Genomic DNA, 11,671 nt, shown 5'->3' on the forward strand with positions numbered 1-11,671 from the left:
CCTACTCATATATCCTACACCCACAACAAAACTTTATCCTAAAAAGGATATAAAAAAGTAAGAAATAAATATGTGTTTCAGGAAGTCCGAATAAAAAGAGAATGATAATACACAAAAACTTTTAAAGCAGCTAAATTTATTCACACCTCATGTTCACTCATGCGTTTTTTAAATCGTATGTCGCAAGTGAAACATGCGCGAATTAATATTCGAAGATTTTCGCGAGAAAATTTGAAACCCGACTTGGCGAATGTAACATTGGCGAATTTCAAAATACGGTGCCAAAGAAGTGCCCGGGAGTCGACAATGTGTAAAGTCGCGTCAGGCGATAGAGTGTTCGCCTTCCAATGCGGGCAACCGGGCTCGAATCCCAGTCGATACGAATTCCGCATCCGGCTTTACACTGACCTCAGTGCTGACGTGAAATATCCTCAGTGGTAGACGGATCATTGATTACAATCCCGTCATTCTAACCTTGGGAGGTTTCTCTTATTCTTCCTCTCCATTTAATGCGCACTGCGGGTTAGTTCCATCAAAACGTCCTCCACGAAGGCAATTTCTCCCAATTCAGGAGTTCCCTTGTCTTCTGGATTGGGTTCAAAATGGCAAGGCTTCGGAGTTGAAGATTAGAGGTCGTAAACCCATAAAATTGTGTCGGCTGTTCAACGACGGTTATGAAATAAAATATTATAAGAGAAGATTTTCAAAGTTTTATAGCACATAAAAAAGCAGGTGAAATCATGGTTAAGCATAAAAACATTAACATAAACATTCCTTTTATTATAAATAAAAAATAAAAAAAATATCGCTTCACAGTTAAGACTATGTAAGTTGAGGGTGAATATTTTTTGCTCTAGCGCAGTTGTGATCGATTACGATTTTATGAAAGCTTCTTCATCGATTAGAATTGAAATCTGCTGAAACTCACTAGACGGAATAGTGCAAAAGCTTTAAAGATTAATGGCTTAGATTCGTCAACACATCGATTCTTGTCTTATTGCAAAATCTTGTCAGACCACACATAGCACGAAGAATTTATGACGAAACATCAAGAATTGGAACTTCTTTATCATCCTTCTAAAATTGCTCCATGTAGTTGATGCCCGAATTTCAGAACCCTAGTACAAACGGTCCTGGAGTTATAAGAGACTTGAACACTGCGGTCAGAGAAAAATGCAGAGTAAACTAAAAGAATTGTAGCGTATCTACCTCTACAAAAATATAATTCCAATTCTAATAATTATATGTAAGACATGTTAACTCGATTCTATGGTGGGGTATCTTTTCATAGATGACGGTTGACAATGTCAATAACTACTCTCCCCACATTGGTGACCCGGAAACGTGATGTGACCATGCCTACCTTGACAACAACACTTCCCACATTGAACGATTCTATGACGAGGTGACCTGTTAGTAGAAGAAGGTTGACATTCTCGAAAACTACTATCCCACCATTGGTCACCTTCGGACGCGATGTGAACGCACATAACTTGATAGAAACTCTCACTTTGATTTGAACACGCCTACTTCGATAGATGGTCCCCACTAAACACTTGACTTGCTACTTGTCATGGTGCGTATCGTTTTTTAAAAGTAATTTTAGGTGCTTTTTTCGATTTTTGTTAATTTGAAAGCCCTTAAATGTGCTTTTTTCATTGGATGTTTTAAAAAAGTGCTTAATTTTCCTTCTTTTTAATATGTTGATATTCATCACATATTGTACAAAAAGCACGATTTTCACATTGTTCTATTCAACGTTTTCGCAATTCATTCAACCACAATCCATTTCAGCGTACCGTCGGTCCGTAGCGTATGAAAGCGCCAATCATTTTACATGTTTGATGAAATACTTGCGAGTCCGCATGTGCGTCTACTGAGCTGGGTTCGGTGAGATTCTTGCACTCTCATGTACAACAACTCTGGTGCATTTTGCAACATATTCTCCATTTCAAGCTTCATTTTCCACCCTCTGAAATCGAACCGAAAAATATCTCTTGATCTTTTTATGGTGACTAATATACACAAGAAAAGAGTTCTTTGTCGAAAACTAGTTATTTTATCATGATCATGTAAAGTCTGAAAGTTATTTTGCATTTTGTTAATGTACATAGTGCTTAAAAAGGTGCTTATTTTTTGTTGAAAGATTTGGCTACGAACCCTGGGAAGGAAAATGTAATAATAGCGATATGCTGTTAAATTAATTTCTAATTATTGTTTTAACTAAAAGAGATTATATCTAATAAATAGGTAAAATAAATATCTAATAAATAGATATTTTTTCTGTGATTCTTGTGTTTATATTAAAATTAAATAATTATAATATTTAGTATTTTAGACAGCTGCAAACAAGTATGCGTTAACTCCATGAGGCAATACTTTTTTGAAATCACTCCTTTTACCTCATGTGAAAAATTTAAAGCCTTACTATATCTGAAAACAACACTTTTAATAGGATTCTGTTTTTAAAAAGGGTCTTTGCGGTAGCAACTTTTTTGAATTGTTTTATCTATGTTTTGTAACAATGCTTTTTTAAAACATACATAAATGATAACACACTATCATTAATAATGCATAATTCCTCTTTCAACAATGCACTCAATTACATTGTTTAAAAGAGTAATTATTACAACTTTAGTGTTTACGTCATTTGTAAAGTTATCTTTAAAGAGAGAAGTAGTACATCTTGTTTCAAGAAATTTTGCAAATTTTCATCATGAGAGTGTTTGAACGAGTTCGGCGTTTTTGCGGATATTTTTGTTGCTGTTGTAAAAGTAATTACGACGAAGAGGAGGCTTGGTTGACATGGACGTCGATGGATTCTGAGTGGTTCCCAACAGATATGGATGAAATTGAAACTTCTTTGTGGTACTTGTGAGTAATGACTTAAAAACATTGACATGTAAGCAGGTGTTCTCTGGACTTTTGAGAGTCACTGCAAGGACTAAAATTATTATGGCTTGAAGATCTGCGGAAATTTACTCTATATCTCGATTTGCAACGAAAAACGGAAGTGTTTTATACCAAGAAGCATGACAACCTGAGAGAACATTTCAAAAATGCCTTTCTGGGTTGTTGCTCTTGAAAAAATTTCTCAATATGATTTTGAAAAATGAGTGTTGCGACGAGTTAACTCTAACTGAAAGACTTTGTAAATACTTTGTTTTAATTGTTCTGTATTACTAGAGCTAAACTTTGTGCTATTGTTTTTACATTGTTCATAACCATTGAAATTCTAAATTTTGTAAATAAAAATTNAGTCCTAAATGATTTTTATAATAAGAAAATACAATTTTTAATTTTATTTACTTAAAATAGAAATCGTTGAAAATCCTGTTCTTTCAATCACTTGGTTAATATTACACTTTACTTATGCTGTGAAATTAATTTCGTTAAATTTTGTTTGATGCTCATGACCTGTTTGGATTTATAAATTACAGAAAACTCTTATATATGAATAGCAAAATTACGCTTAAATTTAAACGCGAATCACAATAATTAAACTTCCTGGAATATTAAGCCTGTTCACACACACATCGCCTCGTAAGCATAACATAAGCGGAAGGATACACCGGAAGTATTCTAAATTTCTTCCAATTTCAAGAAGCTTGTTATTGTTTACATTCAATCAACTATTCATAGATCGTCTTACTTTGAATATTTCGAAAAGCTTTTCTTTTCTTGATCAGCATACATTAGTTAGAAGTTTGAATCTAAGTTATTTTACGATTATGTAAAATAAGATCGCTGTCAGTTACTCTGAAATGTGATTATTAAACAAGAAATGTTTTATGTACATTCTTCGAAATTTGAATGAGCGGGTAAGGTAAGAACGTAAACACAATTTCTATTATTTTTCATGCTAATTTGTAACATTTATAATATAGGGATGCATAGCAACATCTATTTTGTATATGTTTTCACCAAAATTTGAAAGCCGTTAATATGCACAATACCTTGCTCTACAGATTAATCCGTAAAAGTGCGGGTTGCTGCAATTTAAGCTGCAATTAATTATTGCTGCAATTTAAGCAGGGGAATGTAAGCATCAAAGGTTTTCGTATCGTTAAAGTTCAAAAAATTTTATCTACTAATTTTTTTTCGTATTTATTGACTTGATTCTTTATACCTTGAAAAATAAATGACATGTTAATTTTCTTAAATGTAACAATGTTTTAAATAGTTTGATTTTTGTTGTGCAATAGTTTTCATAATGATTCATTTTATCAACTGTGTTAGTTGTTTGATAGTGGTTTTTTTGAATTTTCTTGATTATTTTCATGTTAACAAGAACCTAGTGGGTAAAGTGCATATTATCTAGGTAGTTTTAAGATTACGTAGGTACTGTTTTAGCACCTTAAAGAATTTTTTTAGCTCATCTGCACACTATCTGAACAATAACTCACTTTTGTACTTTTTCAGTAACTATATTTTATTTTATAAGCGTCGTTGAGCAGCCGACCCAAAATTTTAGGTTTACGAACTACGAATGTTCAACTCTTTAGCTTTGAAATTTTGAACCCAATCCAAAAGACAAGGGAACTCATGGACCAAGTATTGGGAGGATATTTGCCTTAGTGGAGGACTTTTCGATGTAACTAACCCGCAATTGCGTTACATGGTGTGGAAAGCCACGAAAACCTCCAACTGTTAGACTGATCGCAAGGGGACTCTAACCCATGATCCGTCTACCACTGAGGATATTTTACATCAGCACTGTGATTTGTGCGGGCTGGATGCGAAATTCGTATCGACCAGCCATCGCTGGGATTCTATATTCGTTGGAATGCGAACACTCTGTCCCCTGAGTCATCACAGCTATAACTATAGATCAAGATCGAGGCTGACTTTCTGTAAAAATATCCCATAGAAAGGGAGTGCGGAGTTCAAATCAAGCAATGGCATGTCGAACGCAGGTCCTATTATAAATTTTACGATTTTTTTCAACATATAGGACCTTTTTTTTATATATATTGAAAATAAAGTAACTAACGATGAAAAGTTTATAATCAGCTTATTTTTCACAAAATTTAGCTATTTAAATGAATATCTGCCAGTTTTTCTTCTTTCAAAGCTGCTTCATAAGGGAGGAAGAGGCATCTTTTAAACCAGGGGTGTCAAACTCGCGGCCCAAAATGAACATTTTTGTGGCCCAGCAATATATATCCGACGCAAAGTAAAAATATAATAGAAATGTTAATTAGAAGGGAAACTAGCATGTAAAATTATAATATACTTTATTTATAAACTATACGGATCATTTTAAATTGTACGCGCGAAAATGTAAAATTCTAATTGGCTTGCGGCACCTGCCATTCCAGGGATACTGCATCGTATCAAAAATACGCAGAAAAAATTTCAAATCTTAGAACGGAATTTGAAACAAGTTTTAAAGATTTTAATTCCTCGAAAATCAAATTTTGCTTGTTTTCGTCGATTTTCTCAATAAATATAGACTCAGTGCCCAGTAGTATGCAAATGGAAGTGATTGAGATTCAGTACGACTCAAATTTGAAGACAAATTTCATTGAAGTGGTTATGCCTGAATTTTAAAAATATTTACCGGCAAGGTTTGAAAATACTTGAAAATTCGCATATGAAATTATTTCCATGTTTGGAAGTACTTATCAGTGCAAGCAATTATTTTCTGTTATGAATGGAAATAAATCTCCTGTCCGAAATCGTTTTAATAACGCTCATGTTGGGTCAATTTTGAAAGTAGTCTCGGCCAAAAAAATTTCTCCCGAAATCGGAAAGATAGTAGCAGAGAAGAGATGTCTATCAAACAATAATTTAACTTTATATATGTTTATTACAATGTGCTATTCAAAATAAAGATATTTGTTTCTATGAACATTGATTTTTTTTGTTTGTTTTGCGGCCCACCTAAAGTTAAGCATTGTTTATTTGGCCCAAGTTGGCTTTTGAGTTTGACACCCCTGTTTTAAACAAATGCTTCGGATTCATTAAAAAAAAAAACAAGGACTCTTCCAGTAATGGCCCTGCTGACTGTTTGCGCTATTTCAACGCAATTACTTACGCAAACCATCTCATGTGTTCCAAGTAATGGTTTTCGCATGTGATCCCAGTTTGCGAGCTCCCCCACCGCCCCCGTCCTGCTATATAAAATACTTAATTTTATTTGTAATTTATGAGAAACATACCACCCAATAATATTCTTATTGTTTCAGTACAGATAGATTTTCAGCATCGCCGAATTTCATTTAAAAATGCATGGCAAAACACAGTTGTAAATTTAGAAATATGTCACAAAGTACAATTGCTAATTTAAAACATACTTTTTGTACATTTAAAATTTTGTTTGTTATAGGCTTTGTTCTGCTACCAGACTGCCTACATGTCCACCTCGATGAGTCATCCCCCGCGCCTATGCGATATAAGGTGAAGCATATACTGAGTTCAACCATGTTCTGCTGTGAATGGAAGTATGTTATTTCGATTTTCATTAATATTATAAGAAAATATTTTCAACGTTTTATAACAAATTTATAAAAAAAAGCAGGTGAAATTCCCAGTGGCAGAATTTTTTTCGATCTATCTGCGACAAAACTGTCTATCACTAATATCTTTCTGCAAGATACTTTTAACAATAACAAACGTATATGTTATTAATTAAAAATAACAAAAGCGTTGTCTCTCTACTTCGCGAGATGTTCTTATTTTGGTTCGTTTATTGATTCAAATCACTCAATTTTAATAAAATAAATGTTTAATTTAAAATTCTGGATTATATAAACATTCACAATTACATATCAAGAAGTATAAATGTCCCGGCGAAAGACCGAAATCGGTGGTTGTTGACTTTCACCGGTGTATGTCGACAATCACAGATATGCTTTGGTGAATGTCCGAAATATTTATTACATTCGATTTGATATGAATTTGTTCATGGATATAATTACATTTATTCGATATTTTAACCCTACACTGATGTTTTTTTAAGGTTAAGTGACACTGCCCGGTATACCCTACACGGATGTTTTTTTAAGGCCAAGTGCCATTGCCTGGTATATATTTGCCCGATACTCCAAACACTGATGTTTCTTCTAATCTATCGTCAGTAAGTATTAAAATAATGAATAAATATAAATATATCAAATAAATATAATAATATTAACGAATAAATTAACATAAAATTGGATATAACAAATACTTCGGACATTCACCAAAGCGACTATGTGATTGTTGACATTCACCGGTGAGAGTCAGAAATAAGGATATTTAGCAAATATTTCGGACATACACCAAGCAACTACGTGAATGTTGACATTCACCGGTGAATGTCGACACACTCTCCAGATTTCGGTGTTTCACCGTAACATAGATATTATATCATAACTCCGGAGCTCTACTGCTCACTAACTACGTCCAGTCTATCTGATCTCCGCATTCCAACTCTTATATATAAAAAAAAAAAACACTTTTTCTCAGAAAAAAATGTCAGTGACTTCTCCTTAGTCCACCCCCTCTCTAGGGGAACGACACTTCCTGTGTCCCTTACCCTCTGACCCTCAGGTCAGGGGCCAATAAAATTCGTGCGAGAGGAATCCGGATCCTGATCATAGACGAAGGTTGACAATGTCGATAACTACTCTCCCCACATTGGTGACCCGGACACGTGATGTGAACATGCCTACCTTGACAACAACACTTCCTACATTGAACGATTCTATGACGAGGTACCTTTTCATAGAAGAAGGCTGACATTGTCGAAAACTACTATCCCACCATTGGTCACCTTCGGACGTGATGTGAACACGCATACCTTCATAGAAGCTCTCACTTCGATTTGAACACGCCTACTTCGATGAATGGTCCCCACTAAGCAGTTGACTTGCTACTTGTTATGGTGTGTAGCGTTTTTACAAAGTGCTTTTTTTTCGATTTTATTAAAAGCATTTAAAGGTGCTTTTTTTCATTGATGTTTTTAAAAAGTGCTTAATTTTTCCATTTTTTAGTATGCTGATTTTCGTCACATATTATGCAAAAAGCACGATTTTCACATTGTTCTATTCAACGTTTTCGCAATTCATTCAACCACAACCCATTTCAGCTTACCGTCGGTCCGTAGCGTATGAAAGCGCCAAATATTTTACATGTTTGATAAAATACTTGCGATTCTGCATGTGCGTCGACAGAGCTAGGTTCGGTGAGGTTCTTGCACTCTCAGGTGCAACAGCTCTGCTGCATTTTGTAAGATATTCTCCATTTCAGGCTTCATTTTCCACCCTCTGAAATCGAACCGAAAAATATCTCTTGATCTTTTTATGGTGACTAATATAAACAAGAAATGGGCTCTTTGTCGAAAACTAGTTATTTTATCGTGATCATGTAAAGTCTGAAAGTTATTTTGCATTTTGTTAATGTACATGTTGCTTAAAAGGTGCTTATTTTTTGTTGAAAGATTTGGCTACTCCCCCTGAAAGGGAAAATGTAATAATAGCGATATGCTGTTAAATTAATTTCTAAACATTGTTTCAACTGAAAGAGATTATATCTAATAAATAGGTAAAATGAATATCTAATAAATAGATATTTTTTCTGTGATTCTTGTCTTTATATTAAAATTAAATAATTATAATATTTAGTATTTTAGACAGCTGCAAACAAGTATGCGTTAACTCCATGAGGCAATACTTTTTTGAAATCACTCCTTTTACCTCATGTGAAAAATTTAAAGCCTTACTATATCTGAAAACAACACTTTTAATAGGATTCTGTTTTTAAAAAGGGTCTTTGCGGTAGCAACTTTTTTGAATTGTTTTATCTATGTTTTGTAACAATGCTTTTTTAAAACATACATAAATGATAACACACTATCATTAATAATGCATAATTCCTCTTTCAACAATGCACTCAATTACATTGTTTAAAAGAGTAATTATTACAACTTTAGTGTTTACGTCATTTGTAAAGTTATCTTTAAAGAGAGAAGTAGTACATCTTGTTTCAAGAAATTTTGCAAATTTTCATCATGAGAGTGTTTGAACGAGTTCGGCGTTTTTGCGGATATTTTTGTTGCTGTTGTAAAAGTAATTACGACGAAGAGGAGGCTTGGTTGACATGGACGTCGATGGATTCTGAGTGGTTCCCAACAGATATGGATGAAATTGAAACTTCTTTGTGGTACTTGTGAGTAATGACTTAAAAACATTGACATGTAAGCAGGTGTTCTCTGGACTTTTGAGAGTCACTGCAAGGACTAAAATTATTATGGCTTGAAGATCTGCGGAAATTTACTCTATATCTCGATTTGCAACGAAAAACGGAAGTGTTTTATACCAAGAAGCATGACAACCTGAGAGAACATTTCAAAAATGCCTTTCTGGGTTGTTGCTCTTGAAAAAATTTCTCAATATGATTTTGAAAAATGAGTGTTGCGACGAGTTAACTCTAACTGAAAGACTTTGTAAATACTTTGTTTTAATTGTTCTGTATTACTAGAGCTAAACTTTGTGCTATTGTTTTTACATTGTTCATAACCATTGAAATTCTAAATTTTGTAAATAAAAATTTTCGGCTAAATTTATTGACTTTTTTTTTTTTTTTTTTTTTTTTTTTTTTTTTTTTTTTTTTTTTTTTTTTGCTATTTATTTTTCAGTGATAAAGTGTTTAGCTGAAACGGATTGACTTTTCAAGTTAAATAGGGTGCGTAGCGTTTTTAAAAAGTGCTTAAAGGTGCTTGTTTTCGATTTTCGTTTTTTAAAAGCCCTTAAAGGTGCTTTTTTACATGTGTGTTTTTAATAATTGCTTAAATTTCCCTTTTCCGAAATGCGATATTTTTCTTTACCATGTTGATTTTCGCCACAAATTATGCAAAAAGATATTGTCATTTAACGTTTTTACAATTTTTTCAAGCTCAATCTATTTCGGCGTACCGTCGGTCTGTAGTGTATGAAAACACCATTTTTTGTACATGTTTGATGAAATACTTGCGGGTCCGGCCCCTGCGTATACTGAGCTGGATTCAGTGGTAAAGATTTTTTTCGCTCATTTTGCAAGAGATTCTCAATTTCAGAATTCATTTTCCGACCTATGTAATAGAATCGAATAATCTCTCGAATTTTTGCAGATTTCTGGGACCAACAAAACATTGTCAATTTTTTTCTCCATTAGCGATAGAACATTTCGTTTTCCTTGTTAATTTCATCGTTGGTAACGCGCCATCGTCTTCTTCAATGTCAAGCAAATAAAACCATCAATTGTCAAAAACTTGCCAACCCTGTCTAATTATGATATTTTTTCGAAGTGCTTAAAATATTTCTTGAGTGCGTGAAAAGTGCTTATTTTTTGTTGAAAAATTTGGCTACGCACCCTGACTTGTGACTGCGACATTATCCACCTCCTCGCGCTGTTGCTAATCAGTCTCAATCACACACAGCGTCTGTCTTATACATTCGACTGCTGATGGCAAAGCACAAGCGACCAAGACCGTGAACTTCATACAGCTCTCACAATTAGCACTCAAAAGTACGGTGATCTTAATACAGCTCTCCCGGCTTCTCACAAAACAGCAATGAATCAACTAGTGGTATCCTTTCATCGAATTCTGTCACAGATATAATTCTGGGGGGAGAATACTGTAGTGTATCTACCACTACAAAAATATAATTCCTATTCACTAGTATATAAAGACATGTTAACTCGATTTTACGGTGGGGTACCTTTGCATAGATGAAGGTTTACATTGTCGATAACTACAATCCCCAAAAGAATAGTATTTAAACAAAATGTTGGAAAAAATTGAACTTCAGAACACTTCAGATTTTTTTATATTAATTTAAAAAGAGAAAGTATTCGAAATCTAGAAAAAAGTAGCTCTAGGTTGACCGGATTTTCACAGTAACTTTTACTTTCTTACACGTAATACTTATTTAAACGCACAGAAAAAAAACCAACTTAAGTTTCTAGAGAGAAAATTAATCTCTAAGTTTAAACAATGAAATAATGATCAATCAGCGCTGAACTTCTGTAAAAATATCCCTAAGAAAAGTGGAAAAAAAATCCCTTAATTAGTTCCAAGTACTTTGTAGATTTTAGGATTTAAATAAATGTATCAATGAAGGGCTTATTTTTGACACATTTTTATGCCGAAACATTAAGATAATACCAAGATAATCAAACATAATAACGAAGATAAATATAACTTTAAAATCAACACATTTGTTTTCTTCTTCTTTTTTAATTTCCTTCCTGTTTAAAGGAGATATTGTTTCTTTCAGGAAAAAAGAATGTTTCATCGGGGAAACTTCATTCTTATTCACTGGAGAAGGTTAGTCATTTCCAAAACAGTTATTTTTCTTATATCTGTTATCGAATTCTACCTGTTACGCGAATAACATGTTACTTACAAAGGCCTGTTAGAAAATACAAGATGAAAGTTAACGATTGCGTTCTAAAAAAAAAAATTTTTTTTCCTATTCTTCTCAGTTTTGTTCAATTTGCCTTTTGTTAAAATTTAAACAGTTCTGAATATTATTGTTTAATATTAGAAAAAAATCTCAATAAATCAGTGCCTTTTGCCACATAAATGAGAAATAGTATTTTGAACAAAAATAGCCTAATTATAGAAAGCCCTAATTAGTCTGCATAACAATCTGTTATATCGTATGAGCTTATTATCCGTAACTTAAATAATGGCAACACTTCG

The 11,671-nt window shown here is 33.4% G+C and overlaps 1 long non-coding RNA gene across 1 annotated transcript in view; it reads left to right on the forward strand.

Moving 5' to 3' along the window:
• The window catches only part of LOC139424880 (uncharacterized), a 14,013-nt gene extending 2,717 nt beyond the window's left edge, over window positions 1-11,296 (forward strand). Inside the window, exon 3 of the long non-coding RNA XR_011636000.1 lies at window positions 11,244-11,296. This is a non-coding gene — a long non-coding RNA (uncharacterized lncRNA). The remainder of the gene's footprint in view (window positions 1-11,243) is intronic.
• Window positions 11,297-11,671: the final 375 nt, after the last annotated feature.

The sequence above is a fragment of the Parasteatoda tepidariorum genome, unplaced genomic scaffold (assembly GCF_043381705.1).
Source record: "Parasteatoda tepidariorum isolate YZ-2023 unplaced genomic scaffold, CAS_Ptep_4.0 HiC_scaffold_572, whole genome shotgun sequence".
In the NCBI taxonomy this organism is placed as follows: domain Eukaryota; kingdom Metazoa; phylum Arthropoda; class Arachnida; order Araneae; family Theridiidae; genus Parasteatoda; species Parasteatoda tepidariorum.